Below are 20,443 nucleotides of genomic sequence, written 5' to 3'. Positions count from 1 at the left end.
GGAACTTTCCCTGCCTCAAACTTTCAAACCTTTTCCAGATGGTCCGATAGGGGCGAGTCCTTCAAGCCCAGTGAGGCTGGTCTAGCCGGGGTGGCTGAGCCTCCCGTGAGGCTGGCCACAGGCTGCTGGTGTGTTCTGGTGGGTGGCTGACAAGAGGCATCCCCAAGTGCCTGGAGAGAAATGCCTCCTGTGCCTGCCCCGTTTCCATCTGCCAGACACCCACAGAAACGAGGGGGATCTGTGTAAAGGCCAGAGCCTGCTCAGCTGGGACACTGCCCCCACTCCCACCCCGCCAGCTGCCTCTGCTGGTTTCACTTCTCAGCCGCAGCTGCCCACAGCTGTCTGAATGGATCTGGGCCTGGGGAAGCAGCCGCAAGGTGGGTGGGATGGGATAGGTCATGTGTTTTGAACCTAGACCTTTCTGTCCTGGTAGCCAAAACAGGCAGGCCTTGGGCCCGTTCTGTGAGCCTTTCGATTGGCGGTTAAGCTGGGTGCCTCTGAAGGAGACCCTGAGGACCCTGGACCAAGAGGATGGTGGCCAGGAGGCCGTGGGGTCTAGAAATCATATTATCTAAAGATGATGGGACTTTCCCGGCAGTCCAGTGGCTGAGACTCTGCACTTCTACAGCAGGGACGTGGGTTCGATCCCTGGTTGGGGAACTAAGATCCCACGTGCCATGCGGCCCCCCCAAAAAAAGCTTATTAGAAGGAACTGGGGAGTTTTAGCCTGAAAAAGAAAATGTAGGGGGATGGCTATCTTGTGAAAGGGGAAGTCGATTTTTTATTGTATATTTTTCATTGTAATAAAATAGACATTACATAAAATGTGCCATTTTAAAAGTTATGTGTGCCGTTCTGTTACATGAATTATATGTATAATATTGTGCTACCATCACTACTCTCCATTTCCAGAACTTTTTCATCATCCCAAACAGAAACTCTTTACAGTTTAAACAGTAGCATCCTCCCTCCCCTGAACCCCTGGTAACCACTATTCTGCTTTCTGTCTCTATGAATTTGCCTATTCTAGGTACCTCATCTCAGTGGAATCATACAATATTGGTCTATTGTATGGGGCTTCTTACACTTAGCGTAATGTTTTCAAGATTCATTCATGTTGTAGCATGTGTCAGAATTTTCTTCCTTTTAGAGGCTGAATGATATTCCATTGTATGTATGGCCCACATTTTGTTTATCCGTTCTCTATTGATGGATTCTGGGGTTGCTTTTGGTCATTGTGAATAACGCTGCTATGAACACGAGCGTACAAGTATCTGTAGATTTATTCTCTGTAGTTTCAGAAAAACTGACCTTTGTTGAATGGAAAGAAGTTGCAGAGAGATGGATTAGGGCTTCGATAATTCTAGCTCTCTTTGATGGTGGAAGTGGGCTCCCCGTGGCTAGGCTCAGCCCAGGTGACCATCAGGGAGGAACAAAGGTGGGAGGACCACAACTAGTAAAGGAAGGGCCAAAGCGTCTCTGAGGGCCCTTCCATCTCCAGAATTCTGTGATTCTCAGGCAGATGGCGTGTGCATCCTAAGGGAACCATCTGGAGAAGAAGAAAGTGGTGTCTGACCAACTTTCCCCTGGAAAAAAAGGGAAAGTGAAATGGTAAATTATTTATCAGTCAGGGGAGGTGACTTGCTGAACTATCTCTGGCTGGACTTGAGATCAGAGGTTGATGGTGCTGTGACGCTCGGACAAAGGCTCTGTTTAGTCTTGGGGAGAGCTCCCCAGAGCTCCTAAGAAAGCTCCCTAGCACACTAGCATCTGGGGGTGGTGCGTGGGGGTGAGAGGGCCAGGGTTCTCAGCACAATCCCCTGATGTCTTCCCAGAAAGGAGGGCTGCCCCTGGGAGACCGGAGCCCCATCTTCATGTAGGCTATGTTGGTCCAGGTCAGGGCTGAGGGAAGGTGGAGAAAGCTGGATTGGGGAATATCCGACAGTGAATGTCAGCTGAGGTGGGGATGCCCTGGGATCCAGCACAATTAGCTTCATTCTGTTACAGTTGGGGGTTTTCTTATCATTAATTGGGGAGGCCTAGCCAGAGAATTCCAGTATTCCACAGTGAGTTTAATTGTGGGTGATTTCATCCTGCCCTTTTTATGTTGAAGCCAGGGGCTTGCGTCATATAACAGTGAATTCAGGGAGATTTTTATTTGCATGTGAATCATCGCTTTTCCAGCTGAATGTCACTTACTTGGAATTTTCATCTGATTTTGTTTTTGTTTTTGCTCTTGGTGTTTTTCCATCAGGCTCTTTGGCTAACCAGAAAAAAAAAAAAAAAAAAAATAGAGGAAGGGCTCAATCTGACTGGAACAGGGTTTGAGTTGGCAACTCCAAAAGGAGAGTATTATGAATGTGAAAAAAAGAAAACGGATGCTTTATTTTGCTTTGAGGGAGGGACCGAGGCCAAGTCAAATTGAGAGCTCTAATTTGGGAATGGTGTTATTACAGGTCATTGGGAGTTGGTTACGCTCTAAATTGGGAGGCCGGTCACATGAGGAGGCAGCAAAGACAGATCACATGGGGAACATTGGGGCTCTTTTACAATGAAGTTTTATTTTATTTACTACACAGTTAAAATGCACTTCTGTCGTGTTGAGAAACCTAGTCACCTTATTGGCTGGTGAGCGCTCCCTGTCTTGGCCCATCAGTTGTTTTATAAATGAGCTAGTTCTTCCCATATGTGTGCTTTCTGAGGCTTTATTTAGGTACTGGAATCTGTTCAGTGATGAGTAGAGCAAGCCATGTACTGAAGGTTACATATCTGTTCTTCACCTTCACATGCAGATCTTATTCTGAGGGTCTTGCTTCCTTTTCTTCCAAAGGCTCTACCCATTTTAGATCTCAATCAAGACATTCTGGTAACTTTAAAATACATATATGTGTGTTTATGTGTGCGTGTATATGTACATATATATTTATTAGATTATCTATTTATTAGATTATCTTTCATTTTATCAGTACTGTTACTGTTAGCTTGCAAAATAAAAAAAAAATACTTGTTAGTTGGGTCCTGCCTCACCATGGGCCATTAGGAACAAAGTATTCTTCCTACCCTCAAACTGCAAACTCTCGACATTCTTGGCACCTTGGGGATGACCAAGAACAGTTGTGTGTGGTAATACTGCTCATTTTTCTTGGAGAATTAAGTCAGCGTTCTTGATATATAAAAGGCCTGAGTAGTAAGCCGTGTTTGAAATAAAAACAAAAAAGCAGCCCAGGAAGAATATCAGGAATTCAGTGTCCCGTGCAAACAAGCTGTGCTCATGGTCCTAAATGAGACACGTTACTAAGGCTGTGACACAGAGTCTGCTGGTGCTTCAGAGGCATGCGGACTGGCGATGCTTGTGATCGGAGTTAGGAATAGAAGGTGTGTGGAAACTTTCTATAAAAGGCAGCTGGGTCCCCTGGACTGGTGTGGACAAGCGGTCAGGAAGCTCTGGCACTGTTCATGGCCATACTAGGGTATGGCTGCCTGACCTTGGGTGAGCTTCTCTGTGCCTCAGTTTCCCTGAAGCACCATATTGGTTTTGGGAGGGGAGGGTAAGGACTTCCGGAGATGTAGGAGATGTGAGATGTGATCAGGTAGATGGAGGGAGCTTGGTGTCATGGGAGCTCAAATCAGGCCTGTGTCCCCAAACAGGGTGGGGCTGCTAGTCTCCTCAGGCATCATCCACTCTGGGTGACATCACAATACCCAGCTGGACACTCAATAGTGCTGATCTGTGCCCAGTGGACACCAGAGGAGGAAAGAAAAGGCGGAGGACAAAGTAGAGAGGGAGGAGTTGAAGCAAACCCTTATGTGATCATCCCATCAACTCACAACTTTTTCACCTAACATCTGGTCCAAGTGAAACGTGTTCAGCCCCATACAACCTGTACAGCGTCTGCGCCCTCCCTCCCAAACTCAGCAAAATATCGTCCTCTAATCAAGAGAATTTTGCTCCTGTTGCTGCACGTGTCTCGTGGTTCATTGTCAGACCCGTGAGTTGATAACTTCTTCACTAAACGGCTCTCCGGTAAGCAACCGTTTAGAGGTAATGCCCTGGCTTTGTGGTCCAGGCTCCTCTGGGTCTCCTGCAGACCCCTCTCCACCCTACTCCTTGGGACTGCACAGAACTCTGGGAAGGTGAGGGGGTGGCTTGTGAAGGCGTGATTCTATGGTAACAATGCTTTAAAACAGGAATTTTCACCTTCTTTGTATTCATGAGCCATCCCAGGCCTGGTCAGACTTTGTTTCTTGTTCTGACAACACTTTTAAAACCCGCATGGGCCAAATCGTGGCTCCCCCGTGTAGCCTTAGAAGGCGCTATCACTCCTTTTATCTGGCTAGATGGCTATGAATAGAAAACTTGAGAGATCAGCCCTGTCCTGGAAATATTATGGCATTTTGCTGGCTTATTTGTTGGTTAATTTTTTAATCCAGCAACTTCCTCTTAAAAATAGATTCCTGGGCTTCCCTGGTGGCGCAGTGGTTGAGAGTCCGCCTGCCGATGCAGGGGACACGGGTTCTTGCCCCGGTCCGGGAAGATCCCACATGCCGCGGAGCGGCTGGGCCCGTGAGCCATGGCCGCTGAGCCTGCGCTTCCGGAGCCTGTGCTCCGCAACGGGAGAGGCCACAACAGCGAGATGCCCGTGTACCGCAAAAAAAAAAAAAAAAAAAGATTCCTTTTGCCCTTTGAATTGATTCCTCTCAGCCCTCCTCCTGGTAAGAAATTAGTTTTCCCACCTGGTTTCACACCAGCCTTAACTTGTTGGTCATCCCAGAGCTGGAAATTAATTGGAGCTGCCTTAACCAAGGAGGCTACGATTTTCTCTTAGTTCCTTTGACCAGGGGTTCTCAAACTTAAGCCCGGAGGGGTTTTTAATCACAAAGCTTTCGATTCAGTAGATCTAGGGAGGGGTCCCAAATTTGCATTTCTAACAAGTTCCCAGGTGTGCAGCCCCCTACATTTGGAGAACCAGTGTGTTAGGGCTTTTTGGCTCTCCTGTTCTCCCCTCCTCCTCCTTCCCCAGCCTGTAGGGGAGGGGCCCATGGAGCCTTAGCCTCGTTCCTCAGATAATGGGGACGGTTGCTAACAATTAGAGAACATTCACGATGGGCCAGACAGTGGTCTCCATGCTTTACACAGATTAAATAATTCAAACAGCACAGCAATCCTATGAAGTGTTCCACCTTCCAGATGAGGCCCTGAAGTGTACACAATTGCCCAAGGTCACACAGCTAACTAATTGGAAGGTCGAGATCCAGACCGAAAAAATACAGCTGGAGCTGGAATCTGTGCTCTCAGTGCTTTATTATCTTTCTTTTCCTTTTCCTCAAGTTACTTAGAGCACCTGGTACTCCTACAGTTCTTGGAAGTGAATACCTCAAAAAGGAGCCCCAAGACAACTGAGCCCATCTTAGGTACTTGTAATCTGCATCCTGAGGTCCGAGTCTCCAGGCAGCTCGGCTTCCCCACGTGTGTGTGTGTGTGTGTGTGTGTGTGTGTGTATGTATGTGTGTGTGTGGAGGTGGATGGGTGGGAAGGGCTCTCAGTGGATAGGACCTCGGGAGGGGGCTGATGTCAAGACGCCGGGGGGCGTCCACTTGTGAAGAGAGGCCAGACCTCCCCTTCTGTTGGGGCCCAGTGTCCCCTCACCATTCTGCCTTGGTCCGGAGATTTCTGCTATGGACCCTTAGCACCCTAACCAGAGACAGATGAAGCCAAGAAGGAACAGATCTGTGTCATCCACTGTGATAGAAAAGTGCGTGTGTCTTTTCTCCAGTCTGGTCCAGCAAGCATGTGTGATCAACACTGTCCTTGGCAAACAAACAGCAGAGACTTAAGTGGCAGGCACTGGCCCTGCCCTCAAGGAGCCACGGTCTAATGGAGGAGAAAGAGTATCATATGTCACTGAGGTAGACAGCGTGGTAGAGAAGCAGTGAGGGCCAGAGTAGATCAACCGGATTCAAGGAAGGAGGTAGATTCCTAAACCATGCCATGGATAATGGCGGGGGCAGGAGGGAGCGAGTGTGGATGTATACAGGGCATATCTACAGCAAAGAATATTTAATGATAAATAATAGTCTCTTAGGATTTGAACAGTCAAGGTTAAGTCTCTATTGGTATAGTTGTAACTGATTAAGCTCTGCATGTTTTTCTAGTAAATAATGTGTCAGATGCTGGCTGGAGGTCTGCTGGAGGTTCTGGAGTTACTTTAGAAAATAGATTCTACTCCTTACAGAGTTGCCTGTTCTATAAATGGAGAGCTCTTTAAAGTATTTCTCTACCCCTCTGGTCTGATTCTTTCCACATTCTTTGTATTACAGACTTCTCTATGGGGTACAAAACTTTTCCCATGGCTATCTCTGACCCTGCACACCCCATTGAAAAAGAGGGATCCTAGAACCAGGCCATATACATTGATAGGGACCAAAGATAAATATCGAGTGGATAGATAGACACATCCACCTCCAAAGGTGGTAGCATAAAGCCAGATTAAAACCAAACAGGCTGTTGCTGTCACTCCCTGCTCTAGACTAGTGTGGCCTAAGTCCTCTCACTGTTTTCTTGTCTTCCTTTGGTTTAGAATTCTAGACGGTGTGTTTGAGACTCAGGAAGCGTGAGCAAGAGGCCCTTGTCCACAGACATTATAACCGTGGGCTCTGAGCTCTTGTCTTCTCCTGCAGCATTCCTGCAAAGTCTCCTCAAGCAGAGTGCCCTCACCCGGTCAGTCCTGCCGATTCTGGCCCAGCCTCTAGCCTGTGGGTCTGTTTAATTTCACAGTGAGCTGCCCAGAAGGAGGGAAACGGCCTCTCATTTCTGATTAGAGAATTACATCCTTTACCATCCTTTTCTCCTTCAGACCCCACTGCCCGGGAGAACTTCAGAAATTAAAAAGTAGCCCTCCTTCTCAAAAAATCTGAAAAGTCTTATTCTTGTGTGATTGCCTCGACAGACCTACTAACCTGAAAATGAGTTCAGTGCACAAGTAAGAGGGGAAATAACCTGCCTTTTCTGCTTGCCTTTGCATAAATTCCTGGAGTTGGCTAATAGCTCAAGAGATCCAGCAAGGGAGGTGTGCTTCTAACTCCCAGTAAGGGAGGTGTGCTTCTAACTCCCCCTGCAGGGCTGTGGGTAGTGAGGACCAGAGGGTGGGATTGGCTCCGTCCTAGGGTTAGTCGCCCAACTCTGTCCTTGGGCGGTTAACCAGGCCCTTCTTTTCAAATACATTAACAGTTAATTTGTGACCAGGGATTCAAATATCCTGCTTTCACAAATTTGTCCGTGGTATCCTCTGCCAAATAACTTGTACATGTATTTAAGAATTCCTACCTAAGGGAGTGATGCAAACATGTTACTATCAACTTTTCCAACATGGGTATTTTGGACATATGTGTGTGCTGTTCCTCGGTGACAATATTTACGCGCATCCCAGGGTTCTCACATTCACACTCACACTTTGGATTCCCATCTCTCAAGATGGGAAATTTTGTCGAGCAACTTCCTCATTATTTTAGAAAGTGTGGGACCTGGTGATTCAATAGTCCAGACTCATTCTTCAAGACATAGTACGTCTCCACGTGGTCCGAGGTGGTTCACTCTGGCCCTTGCCAGACTTGTGAGGTTTACAAACCTATTATGTGAAGTGCTGTTGTTCGGTTGGGTCTGCTGGATGGAGCACAGTCTATTCCTTGGTGATTTGGCCTTGTTTATATTCCTCCTGACACTTCTTGGTTGACTCTGTCTGGACGTTGCCAGGGATTTTGGTCCTGGAGTTCTTCGGTAACAAATCTCATTGCAGTTAGGCTCCCTGGACCACAGTGCGCTTCTTTTCACGCTCTCATTTCCAGTGCTGCTTATAGAGCAAGGCCTGAATCTAAGCGCAGGAGTGCAAAGCCTGTTTTTCTCTTCTGCAAGGTCAGCGTGAGGATTGCTATTCATTATTTTGAAATACGATTGGAGAGTCATTTTGTGGTATGTGGGGTTTGTCAGTGGTGGTCTGGGAGGGCGAGAGGGGCACTGAAGATTAGCGACTGGGAAAGCTTCCTGCTTTGGGAACATTTAACGCCGCTCCTCGGAGGGGTTTTGGGTATAAAAAAACTAGCCGAATGTGGTTTGCAAAGATTTGTCTTGCATTTGTCAAGAGTAAGGTAACATTTTCTTCATCTCTAATTTATATGACTCTTAGGAGGCCCATTCCTATGAGGTTTTATTAGAACATAATCACTTATGGCCAAAAAAATTTGGACACGCCACGGCCTTAACACAGCGCTATTGGCATTGGTTTTGTCTCTTTCTTCAACAGATGTTTGGGAAAGAGTCGTATTAAATGCATTTAATTCTGCTGTCTCAGCCTAACAAATCTTTATCATGAAGATTACTTTAATTGGTGTCAGTTACAAGCAGGAAAAGCTCCCATTAAGCTTTTGTTTTCTAGCACTTGGGGACATTTTCCATCCTAAATAGAATGTTGAAATGGGGGATGTAGTAAAGATTTTGAAAACTGAGTTAATCATTTTATTTTCCTTTTTTACATATTCCTGTTTCTATTTGACGTTAAAGCTAAAATTAATCAGAATTCCACAGTCAAACAAGAAAGAGGTGACTGAACAGTTTGGGGGTGACAGTTGGTACCTTCTATTGCTTACAGGTCACCCAGTCCATCAGTCTTTGTTTAAAGGAAATTTCTAGGAAGAACCTCAGATTTTGAGTAAGAAATCCCGAAGTCTAATAAACTATCAAACAAAATGCCTGGGGACAATTTTATATAGCCATTTTAAAATGTGATTAATAAGGAAATGGTAATGCAAGGGAAAATGGAGACAAATCACTACCCTCATGAAACTTATATTCTAGTACAGAAAGATGGAAACTGAGTGTGGTACACAGCAGGTCACATGATAAGTGCTGTGGAGAACAATAAGGACAGGGGGATAGGGAGTGTAGGGTGAGGGGGCGATGTGGGCAGTTTTAGAGTGTGTACAGAGAAGGTCTCACTAAGAAGGCAACATGTGAGCAAAGACGGAACTGAGGGAGGCTGGATGTGGGTCTGGGGGAAGAGCGTTCCAGGCAGGTGCAAATGTTGGGAGGTAGGCCCAGGTCTGGCATGTAAAGGAACAGCAAGGGAGCCAGGATGGACTGACATGAATGAGGGACAGTAGTAGGGGGTGGGCTAGATCACAGAGGGGCTAATAGTCTGTTCTATGACTTTTACCATTGGAATGTTTGATCAGAGAAGTGACATGACCTATCTTCTGGTATAAAAAGATCACTCTGCCTATTATATTGATAGTTAGATTCTGGATATATTTTGAAGATCCAGCACATAGGATTTGCTGACAGATGAAAGTAGTCAAGGATACTCCAAGGTTTCCACCTGAACTACTGGGAAGATGGAAAAGCCATTTGCTGAGATAGAAAAGAAGACCAAAGGCGCAGGTCTAGTGAGAGTGAAAGCAAGAGTTCAGTTTGGGACTTGTTAACCTGTGCTGGAGATACAGCTGTAGGAGTTGTCTGCATACTCGTCAGGCCAGAGGTCAGAACTGAGGCAAGTGGTAGGGGGAGTTGGCCTGTCTTATGTGCCCTCAGGGGTGGGGCAGCCTCAGACCCATGAGAGTTAGTAATTGCCAGGAGGAGGTCAGAAGCCTGAAGGTGAATCCCAACCCTAACTTGAGATTTCAGGACTAGTTACTGCTGACCTGGGTCCTTCAGGAGCAAAGGAGACCTCCCGGATTGCCCAGCCATGCTGGTACCCAGGAGAAAAGGGACCAAAACGAAAGTCCCCATTGAAGAGACGACAAGATCACTTGGCAGCAGTAAGGGATTATTACAGGTATCTGCTGGGGTCAGAGGTGTCTGGTTCTTGCTCTTTGAGGACGGTCAGGTGCCTATGAATGACCAGCCCCTAACCACCATCGTACATTCAGAGAAAGCTGGTGGTTATAATGGTCTATGGAGTCCACTACGTAGATCCTTGCCTTTTCTAGTGAATTCAAGGGGCAGTAGCATTTTTGAGTGATTCTTTTTACCAAGTAACATGAAGCTCCCTGTACTAGTTAACTATTGCTATATGACAAATTACCCCAAAACTTAACGGCTTCACATAATAACGTTTATCTCACAGTTTTCTGAGGGTCAGAAATTTGAGATGGCCTTGCTGGGTGGCTCTGGCTTAAAGTCTCTGGCAAGGTTGCAATCAAGGTATTGAGTAGAGCTGGAGAATCCACTTCCAAGGTGGCTTACTCACATGGCTGGCAAGTTGGTGCTGACTGTTAGCAGGCGGCCTGGGTTCCTCCCCATACGGCGGCCTCTCCTGGGGTCTTCATAATTGGAGTGGCTATAGCTTCCGCCAGAGGGAGTGAACCAAGAGAGTGAGGTGCAAGCTGCAGTGCCTTTTATGACCTAATCTCAGAACACCTCCCTCACATTCTGTTGGTCACATACAACTGTTCAGATTCGGTGTTGGGGGAGAGTACACAAGGGCATGAAGGCCAGGAGGCAAGGATCCGTGGGCACCGCCAGCCAGCAATCACCCTCCTTGAAAATAGGGAGGAGGTTTCTATCTTCTAAATCCTTTGTATCTGCTCAAAGCACCACTTGCAGCACCACTTCCATGTTCTCTGGGGTCCCCCATCACAACTGGTCTAATCCACATCTCTTGCAGGGCTCCACCAAATTACTGGGATGTTTCTTTAGCCATCTCTAGCTCAAGAGGATCCCTTGGGAGACAGTAGGCAAATGCAGGTGCCAACACAGGAATCCCATTGTTTGCCATGTTGGTTTTTGCTATTTTCCCCCTACTCTTTAGGTGCCCTCTCAGCTCCCATCCCTACCAAATGCATGGCATGTGGTATTCCCACTGTCCTCGGTCCCTGATTTGTGCAAAGATGCAGTACAGTTAGAAGCCTTTATTACATGACGTGTCTAGGATTGAGTTTGTAATGCAAATTCTTCCAGGGAGCTTTTGACCATTTAAGACCCACTGTATTCCTGCCTTTTAGCACATTTATTTAACCAGTACTTCTTGTACGTGTGCATTTAATTTCCAGCCATTTCTCGCATGAGCAAATTGCCTAAATACACTTGTGAGAAACTCTTTTATGGTAAATGTTATTAAACTGAAAACAAGGGTATAATAAAATAACAATTTAAAGGTAATTTACTAACAACTGGAGCGCTTAAACATTGACATACCATTGTGTAGTATTAGTACCAGACTTGGTGGGTTTTTTTGGTTTTTTGGGGGTTGTTTTGTTTTTTTGCGGTGCGTGGGCCTCTCACTGCTGTGGCCTCTCCCGTTGCGGAGCACAGGCTCCGGACGCGCAGGCCCAGCGGCCATGGCTCACGGGCCCAGCCGCTCCGCGGCATGTGGGATCTTCCCGGACCGGGGCACGAACCCGTGTCCCCTGCATCGGCAGGCAGACTCTCAACCACTGCGCCACCAGGGAAGCCCCCGGACTTGGTATTTAAACACATTCTTTGTCACTCCAAGAATCACTGGGACAGCTTCCTAATCCTCATGGTCTTTAATTATAGCTCTTTCAAGATTTTTTTTACTACTCCTATGTCACTGGTTTATAAATTATAAATCATTAGCTTTTACCCACATAAAACATCCAGAAAACTCTTATTTCTGCTGCTTATCCAGAGAAAAAGAAAATATTCAGAGAAAGTAATAGAGATGAGTTGGCATCATTGAACCTTATTGTTCTTGGACTTCCGTTCTCTCGACTGTCTACTGACTAGAGTGATATTGGGGTGGATAATAATAGAAACTACATCACAAAAGTGATCGATTAGTTGACCGTTTTGAGGATTCCTGGGTCTTCCCCAGTAAGGAGAATTCCTTGAATACACATCTCAGTAAAGGCTCCTTCTGCCTGGAAGGTGGTGTGGATGACACAAAGAAGGCCAGTGGGCAGCTGGGCGGGACCTGCCATTCCTATACCAAGTCCCTACATGCAGGGCCTGGCTTCTGTTTTAACGTGGAGATTCTCACTCTTGTCAGTGCTCTGGGGATACTCCCCCTGAGAGATTGATTCAGCCAATCAGTGCTGGCTGATTAATTTGCCATAAGGAGGGACCTTCTGTACTCAAAGGAGCCAGAGAGACTAGATGTTCTCAAAGTCCATATAATCAGCACAGGAAGGCCTCCACAGGAAGCCATCATCAGAGACCATTTATTAAGTTGTCCTGAAAAATCATCATCACAGAATCTAGAAATCCCTTGTCTGTATGGTCAGTTCATCCTCTCCCTAAAGGTACCTGGGGAGCTAAATCATAGTCCAAAGGTTGTTTGGTGAGTGGATAACCAGGATGAGGGAAGCTAAGTGAGGGGAATGTTTAGTGGCAACAGGTTAGCTTCATGAGTCCAGCTCAGAATGGGAATGACCTTGCACTAAGGACTGAATTACTAGAAGCCAAAGGGCTAAAACTTCCTTTTTCCTAGAGGGGTACTTAGATAGGTGTATCAGTTATCTTTACCCCAAACGTAGAAGCTTAATACAACAATAAACATGTTATCACACACAGTTTCTCGGGCTCAGGAATACAACGCAGTGCCCCTCAAGATGTTCTCTGGAGCGTAGTCACCCGAAGGCTTCACGGAGGCTGAGAGTCCTGCTTCCAAGTTGGTGCTGCAGGCAGCAGGGCTTAGTTCCTTACTGTCCCTACTGGGTGGCTTGAGAGTCCTCGCAGCATGGCAGCTGGCTTCCCCCAGAGTGAGTAACCCAAGAGAGAGCAAGATAAAAGCTGCAATGCCTCTTCTAATCCATGAAGTTACGCACTGTCACTTCTGCTACATTCTATTTGATAGAAGTGACTCATTAACCCCAGCCTGCTCTCAGAGGGAGTTGATTGGAGAGGACTGACAAAGACATAGTGGACATATTTTAAAACCACAAAAGGTACATTATCCTCTGTACCTTCTTTTTTTCTACACTTCCATAGCCGACCCAACTCTTCTGCTGATCCATGTATTCTTAAAATTTTTTACATTATTATATTTGTAAATATAATGTACATATAAACATATTAGGGACTTCTCCGGCAGTCCAGTGGTTAAGACTCCACCTGCCAATGCAGGGGGTGCGGGGTGGATCCCTGGTTGGGCAGCTAAGATCCCACATGCCATGGGATGCAGCCAAAATTTTTCTTTTTTAATTAAAAAAATTTTTTTAATTGTATGTGTAATTATATATTATATAATTATATTTTAATGTATTATATAATTACATGTGTAGTATATAATTATATATGTAGTATATAATTACGTATGCATTATAAATATTAATATATTTAGCTTATAGCCAAGCTCTTCTAGTATGATAGTCATTGTGTATCTTTATGCTAATTTGCATACCCCCATTCTGCCACCTCCCTAGCTGGGGGACCTGGGGCAAGTTACTTGACCCCTCTGTGCCTCTGTGTCCCCATCCGTAAAGTAGGGCTGTAATAGAACCTGTGTCATAAGCTTCATGTGAGGATTAAACGAGGAATTACATGCACAGAGCTTAGAAGAGTCCCTGGCACACAGAAAACATTCAGTACACTTAGCTCTCAGCATGGCAGCTGGAGCAGTGGGAGAAACAGTTTGATCCAGTAGGTGTAGTTAGCCCTCTGAAGGCCATCGTATTTCCATGTTCCCAGAGGCAGTAAACAAAAGTCATAGCTGTCTTTGTGGCCATGCCACAGCCCTACAGCATCCAAGCCCTGTTCCGAGGATAGAGAAAAAACCTTTTCAGGCCTGGAAGGGACCAAGGGTCAGCAGCCTCTTTGCTGTGCTTGTTCCTCCTCTGGATCCCAGGTTAATCCCTGCCAGAGAGGGCTTACCTGGAGATAACATGTTTAGTTTGTACTCTGAGTCCTATTTATTGATAAATTTTGTTTTTGTTCCTACGCTTTTTTTAGGCTGACCTTTCGTGGAAGGGTAGAATATCCAAACAGGGAAGTAACCTCGCAAAAAGCTAGGGAGTTCCTCAGCCTCAAGGATTTGTATTAAAGGTTGTTCCCAATTTTTTTTTTTTTTTTTGCGGTACACGGGCTTCCCACTGCTGTGGCCTCTCCCGCTGCGGAGCACAGGCTCCGGACACGCAGGCTCAATGGCTATGGCTCACGGGTCCAGCCGCTCCGCGGCATGTGGGATCTTCCCGGACCGGGGCACGAACCCGTGTCCCCTGCATCGGCAGGCGGACTCTCAACCACTGCGCCACCAGGGAAGCCCCCAAATTTTATTTTTAAACATACATTTTTCAGGGTATACGCTGGCTACATGTGATCAGTGTTGGCGTTGGACATAGATCCATCTTCACTTCAGGCCCTTTTGCTTCTTGCCAGTGTCTCTTTAGTTCCTTGGGCTTAATGAATAGATTTTATCTTCATCCTAAGCATGTTCATAATTTAAAACATGCCGGGTGTTTGCTGAAAAGGTATTGATGAGAAAGTTAGAACTGGTGCTTTCTTCATCTCCCAGAGCAACTTTAAAAGAAAGGCTGTATACCTAGTGGAATGCATGAGGGCTGTCTTGTGTCAGGTGGCAATTTGCTAAATATAGGGAGCTTGGAGGGACCTGCTGAGGTCATCTGTGCCCTCCCACCCACCTTCGGCATCTGAATGTCTCCAGCCCTGTGCTAGCCAGTTCAATAGTCACCAGCCACACATGGCCTCTGAGCATTTCAGCTGTGGCTAGTCCAAGTTGAGATGTGCTGTCAGTGGTAAAGTACACCCTGGATTTAAAAAAAAAAAAAAAATTTATTGAAGTATAGTTGATGTATAATATTGTGTACGTTACAGGTGTACAGTATAGTGATTCACAATTTTTAAAGGTTATACTCCATTTATAGTTATTATAAAATATTGGCTACATTCCATGTGTTGTACAAGATATTCTTGTAGCTTATTTTATACATAACAGTTTGTACCTCTTAATTCCTTACCCCTGTACTGCCACTTCTCCTTCCCTCTCCCCACTGGTAACTACTAGTTTGTTGCCCATATCTGAGTCTGCTTCTTTTTTAAAATTTTATTTATTTATTATTATTTTTTGGCTGCGTTGGGTCTTCGTTGCTGCAAGGAGGCTTTCTCTAGTTGCAGCGAGCACAGGCTACTCTTCGTTGCGATGCGCGGGCTTCTCATTGCGGTGGCTTCTCGTTGCGGAGCATGGGCTCTAGGCGCATGGGCTTCAGTAGTTGTGGCTCATGGGCTCTAAAGCGCAGGCTCAGTAGTTGTGGCGCATGGGCTTAGTTGCTCCGCGGCATGTGGGATCTTCCCGGACCAGGGCTTGAACTCGTGTCCCTTGCATTGGCAGGTGGACTCTTAACCACTGCACCACCAGGGAAGCCCTGTTTCTTTTTTATTATAGTCACTCGTTTGTTGTATTTTTTAGATTCCACATAGAAGTAATATCATATAGTATTTGTCTTTCTCTTACTTATTTCACTTAGCATAGTACCCTCCAAGTCCATCCATGTTGTTGCAAAATTTCATTCTTTTTTATGGCTGAGTAGTATTCCATTGTATATATGTATTACATCTTCTTTATCCATTCCTCTGTTGATGAACACTTAGGTTACTTCCATACCTTGGCAATCATAAATAATGCTTCTATGAACATTGGGGTGCATGTATCTTTTCAAATTAGCATTTTTGTTTTTTTTGGATATATACCCAGCAGTGGAATTTCTGGGTGATATAGTAGTTCTATTTTTAGTTTTTGAGAAAGCTCCATACTGTTTTCCACAGTGGCTGCACGAATTTACATTCCCACCAACAGAGGGTTCCCTTTACTCCACATCTTCACCAACATTTGTTATTTGTGTTCTTTTTGATGATAGCCATTCTGACAGGTGTGAGGTGATATCTCATTGTGGTTTTGATTTGCATTTCCCTGATGATTAGCAATGTTGAGCATCTTTTCATGTGCCCATTGGCCATCTGCATTTCCTCTTTGGAAACATGTTGCCAATTCTTTAATCAGATTGTTCTTTTGATGTTGAGTTGTATGAGCTGTTTATATATGTTGGAAATTAACCCCTTATTGGTCATATCATTTGCAAATATTTTCTCCCATTCAGTAGGTTGTCTTTTCATTTTGTCAGTGGTTTTCTTTGCTCTGCAAAATCTTTTAAGTTTAATTAGGTCCTATTTATTTATTTTCACTTTTATTTCCTTTGCTTTGGGGGATGGATCCTAAAAAGTATTGCTGTGATTTATGTCAAAGAGTGTCCTGCCTATGTTTTCTTCTAAGAGTTTTATCATCTCTGGTCTTATATTTGGTCTTTAATCCATTTTGAGTTTATTTTTGTATATGGCATTAAAGAATGTTCTAATTTCATTCTTTCACATGTAGCTGTCCAGTTTTCCCAGCACCACTTATTGAAGAGACTGTCTTTTCTGCATTGTATATTCTTGCCTCCTTTGTTGTATATTAATTGACCATATGTGTGTGGGTTTATTTCTGGACTCTCTATTCTGATCCATTGATCTATGCATCTATTTTTGTGCCCGTACCATACTGTTTTGATTACTGTATCTTTGTAGTATAGTCTGAAGTCAGGGAGCATGACTCCTCCAGCTCTGTTCTTCTTTCTCAAGATTGATTTGTCCATTTGGGGTTTTCTTTGTTTCCATACAAATTTTTTAATTATTTGTTCTAGTTCTGTGAAAAATGCCATTAGTATTTTGATATAGATTACACTGAATCTGTAGCTTGCCTCGGGTAGTCTGAAGTGCACCCTGTATTTTGAAGACTTAATACAAAGAAAATGTAAAATGTTTCATCAGTAATTTTTATTGCTTACAAGTTGAAATAATATAATGATATAATGGATTAAATAAAATATATCATTAAAATTAATTTTACCTCCTTTTTACTTTTCTTTTAATACTAGAAAATTCTAAATTGTGTATGCTCACATTATATTTCTATCTGACAGTGCTTCTCTGGACCATCTATCTCTATTCTTCAAGCCCCGGGGTTGGAGGTTGTAGAGACTTCCTTGGTGACTCCTTTGAGTCTTTTGTCATTCTGGCACTTCACACTCAATCTTATTCTCTCTCTCATGCTTCAATTTGAACACTTCTGCTTCAAGTAGTTGACTGTCCATCTCCTTATGAAATCCCTACTTGAAAAAAGTCAAGTATCTCTTCATATTGTTCAGTTATAAGCCCATTATTTTTTACCTTTGACTTTCTACCTCTTTTCCAACTCTGATAATATTTTAAAATTTTATTTTATTGAAGTATAGTTGATTTATTAATGCAGTGTTGTGTTAACTTCCACTGTACAGCAAAGTGTTCAGTTATACATACACACACACACACACATGCACATATATATATATACTTTTTCATATTCTTTTCAATTATGGCTTATCACAGGATATTGAATATAGTTCCCTATGCTATACAGTAGGATCTTGTTGTTTATCCATTCTATATATAATAGTTTGCATCTGCTAATCCCAAACTCGCAGTCCACCCCCCCCACCCTTGGCAACCACAAGTCTGTTCTCTATGTCTGTGAGCCTGTTTCTGTTTTGTAGATAAGTTCATTTGTGTCATATTTTAGATTCCACATGTAAGTGATATCATATGGTATTTGTCTTTCTCTTTCTGACTTACTTCACTTAGCATCATAATCTCTAGGTCCATCCATGTTGCTGCAAATGGTATTATTTCATTCTTTTTTGTGGCTGAGTAGTATTCTATTGTATATATGTACCACGTCTTTATCCGTTCATCTGTCAATGGACATTTAGGTTGTTTCCTTGTCTTGGCTGTTGTGAATAGTGCTGCTGTGCATAGAGTTGCATGTATCTGTTTGAATTACAGTTTTGTCCAGATATATGCCCAGGAGTGGGATTGCTGGATCACATGGCAACTCTATTTTTAGTTTTCTGAGGAACCTCCATATGGTTTTCCATAGTGGCTGCACCAATTTACATTCCCACCAACAGTGTAGGAGGGTTCCCTTTTCTCTACACCCTCTCTAGCATTTGTTATTTGTAGACTTTTTTATGATGACGATTCTAACTGGTGTGAGGTGGTACCTCTTTGTAGTTTTTAAATTTTTTTAAAATTTATTTATTTTATCTATTTATTTTTGGCTGTGTTGGGTCTTTGTTGCTGTGCACAGGCTTTCTCTAGTTGCGGCTAGTGGGGGCTACTCTTCATTGAGGTATGCAGGCTTCTCATTGCAGTGGCTTCTCTTGTTGAGGAGCATGGGCTCTAGGTGCACGGGCTTCAGTAGTTGTGGCATGCAGGTTCAGTAGTTGTGGCTTGCGGGCTCTCGAGCGCAGACTCAGTAGTTACGGTACACAGGCTTAGTTGCTCCACGGCATGTGGAATCTTCCCAGACCAGGGCTTGAACCTGTGTGCCTTGCATTGTCAGGCAGATTCTTAACCACTGCACCACCAGGGAAGCCCCCTCATTGTAGTTTTGATTCACATTTCTCTAATAATTAGTGATGTTGAACATCTTTTCATGTGCCTGTTAGCCATCTGTATGTCTTCTTTGGAGAAATGTCTATTTAGGTCTTCTGCCCATTTTTCGATTGGGTTGTTTTTTTTCGTAATTGAGTTGTATGTGCTGCTTGTATATTTTGGAAATTAAGCCCTTGTCGGTCACATCACTTGCAAATATTTCTCCCAGCCTGTGGGTTGTCTTTTCGTTTTGTTTATGGTTTCCTTTGCTGTACAAAAGCTTGCAAGTTTGATTAGGTTCCATTTGTTTATTTTTGCTTTTATTTCTATTGCCTTGGGAGACTGACCTAAGAAAACATTGGTATGATTTATGTCAGAGAATGTTTTGCCTGTGTTCTCTTCTAGGAGTTTTATGGTATCATGTTTTATATTTAAGTCTTTAAGCCATTTTAAGTTCATTTTTGTGTATGGTGTGCTGCTGTGTTCTAACTTCATTGATTTATTTACATCTGGCTGGCTATCCAACTTCCCAACACCACTTGCTGAAGAGACTGTCTTTTCTCCATTGTATATTCTTACCTCCTTCCTTGAAGATTAATTGACCATAGGTGTGTGGGTTTATTTCTGGGGTCTCTGTTCTGTTCCACTGATCCACGTGTCTGTTTCTGTGTCAGTACCATGCTGTCTTGATTACTGTAGCTTTGTATCAACTCTGATAATTTTTAATGACCTTCCCTGGGTCATCTCTGGTCTCTGTTTTTTTTTAATAGATCTTTATTGGAGTATCTGGCCTCTATTATTTTTAAAACTTGGTATCTGAAACCACCCAGCATGGCTCTAACATGGGCCTGACTACTGCAGAGACAAATAGAAGGAATTATTTCCACTATCAAGTACTTGACTGGTCCTTTTGATATATTACCTCATTTAATCCTATAACACAAGGAGGGACAGGTGCTCTTGGTAGCACTCTTCACTGATGAGGGAGTTGAGGCTCAGAGAGGTTGAGTAACTTACCGAAGTTCCGTTGCCAATTAGGTGCCAGAGCTGGGATTCATGCCCATGTGTGCCTGAGTCTGAAGCCCACATTCTTTCATGACCTACCATGTCTTTCTTTTCATTGAATACACCCCTTCGTCTTGAGAGGCCTTATCCTACACAGCTGGTGCATTTGTAGCTTATGGTCAACACTGACTCTGGAGCTTGTTCTGGTATGTTTGTGCGTCACTAGAATTGTGAAGTCCTTCTGCTAAATTCCAGAAATGCCTTTTCAACCCTGTAGATACTTTGTGAAAGCCCTAGCCCTTCTACAGTCATCACTGGGCCAGAGTTGAGGTGTTCAGGTGTTCGGAATGACTTTTCTGGAGGGAGCTTTCTTTCCTATCATCCCAGGCCCCATGGATAACTAACAGTCTCCAAAGCAAGCTACTTTTCAAAGGCCAGTTAAGGCAATTAATCCATGTTTACCTAACGGCAAAAGATTTGTGTTTTGAATAGTAGGGAATAGGAGGGGTTCCTTGGGAGAGTGTCAAAAACAAATCTTTTCATGGATGAACCTTGAAGACATTATGCTAAGTGCAATAAGCTTGTCACAAAAGGGCAAATACTAGAGGGCTTCCCTGGTGGCGCAGTGGTTGAGAGTCCGCCTGCCGATGCAGGGGACACGGGTTCGTGCCCCGGTCCGGGAGGATCCCACGTGCCGCGGAGCGGTTGGGCCCGAGAGCCATGGCCGCGGAGCCTGCGCGTCCGGAGCCCGTGCTCCGCAACGGGAGAGGCCACAACAGTGAGCGGCCCGCGTACTGCAAAAAAACCAAAACAAACAAACAAAGGGCAAATACTATATAATTCCACTTAAATACAGTAACTAGAGTAGTCAAATATATAGAGACAGAAAGTAGAATGATGGTCATCAGGGGATGGGAGAGAGAGTGAGGAGTCAGTGTTTCGTGGGTACAGAGTTTCAGTTTGGGAAGATAAAGATCTGGAGGTGGATGGTGGTGATGGCGGCACAGCAATAGGAATGTACTTAAT

At 44.3% G+C, this 20,443-nt stretch overlaps 1 protein-coding gene across 2 annotated transcripts in view; it reads left to right on the top strand.

Annotated features, from left to right (window-relative positions):
* Positions 1-20,443, top strand: part of SAMD4A (sterile alpha motif domain containing 4A) — a 229,014-nt gene that overhangs the window by 127,605 nt on the left and 80,966 nt on the right. The window lies entirely within an intron of this gene.

Source organism: Phocoena phocoena, chromosome 2 (assembly GCF_963924675.1).
Source record: "Phocoena phocoena chromosome 2, mPhoPho1.1, whole genome shotgun sequence".
NCBI lineage: Eukaryota > Metazoa > Chordata > Mammalia > Artiodactyla > Phocoenidae > Phocoena > Phocoena phocoena.
The sequence above is the reverse complement of the archived record's forward strand: the minus strand, read 5'-3'. Positions and strand labels throughout refer to the sequence as shown.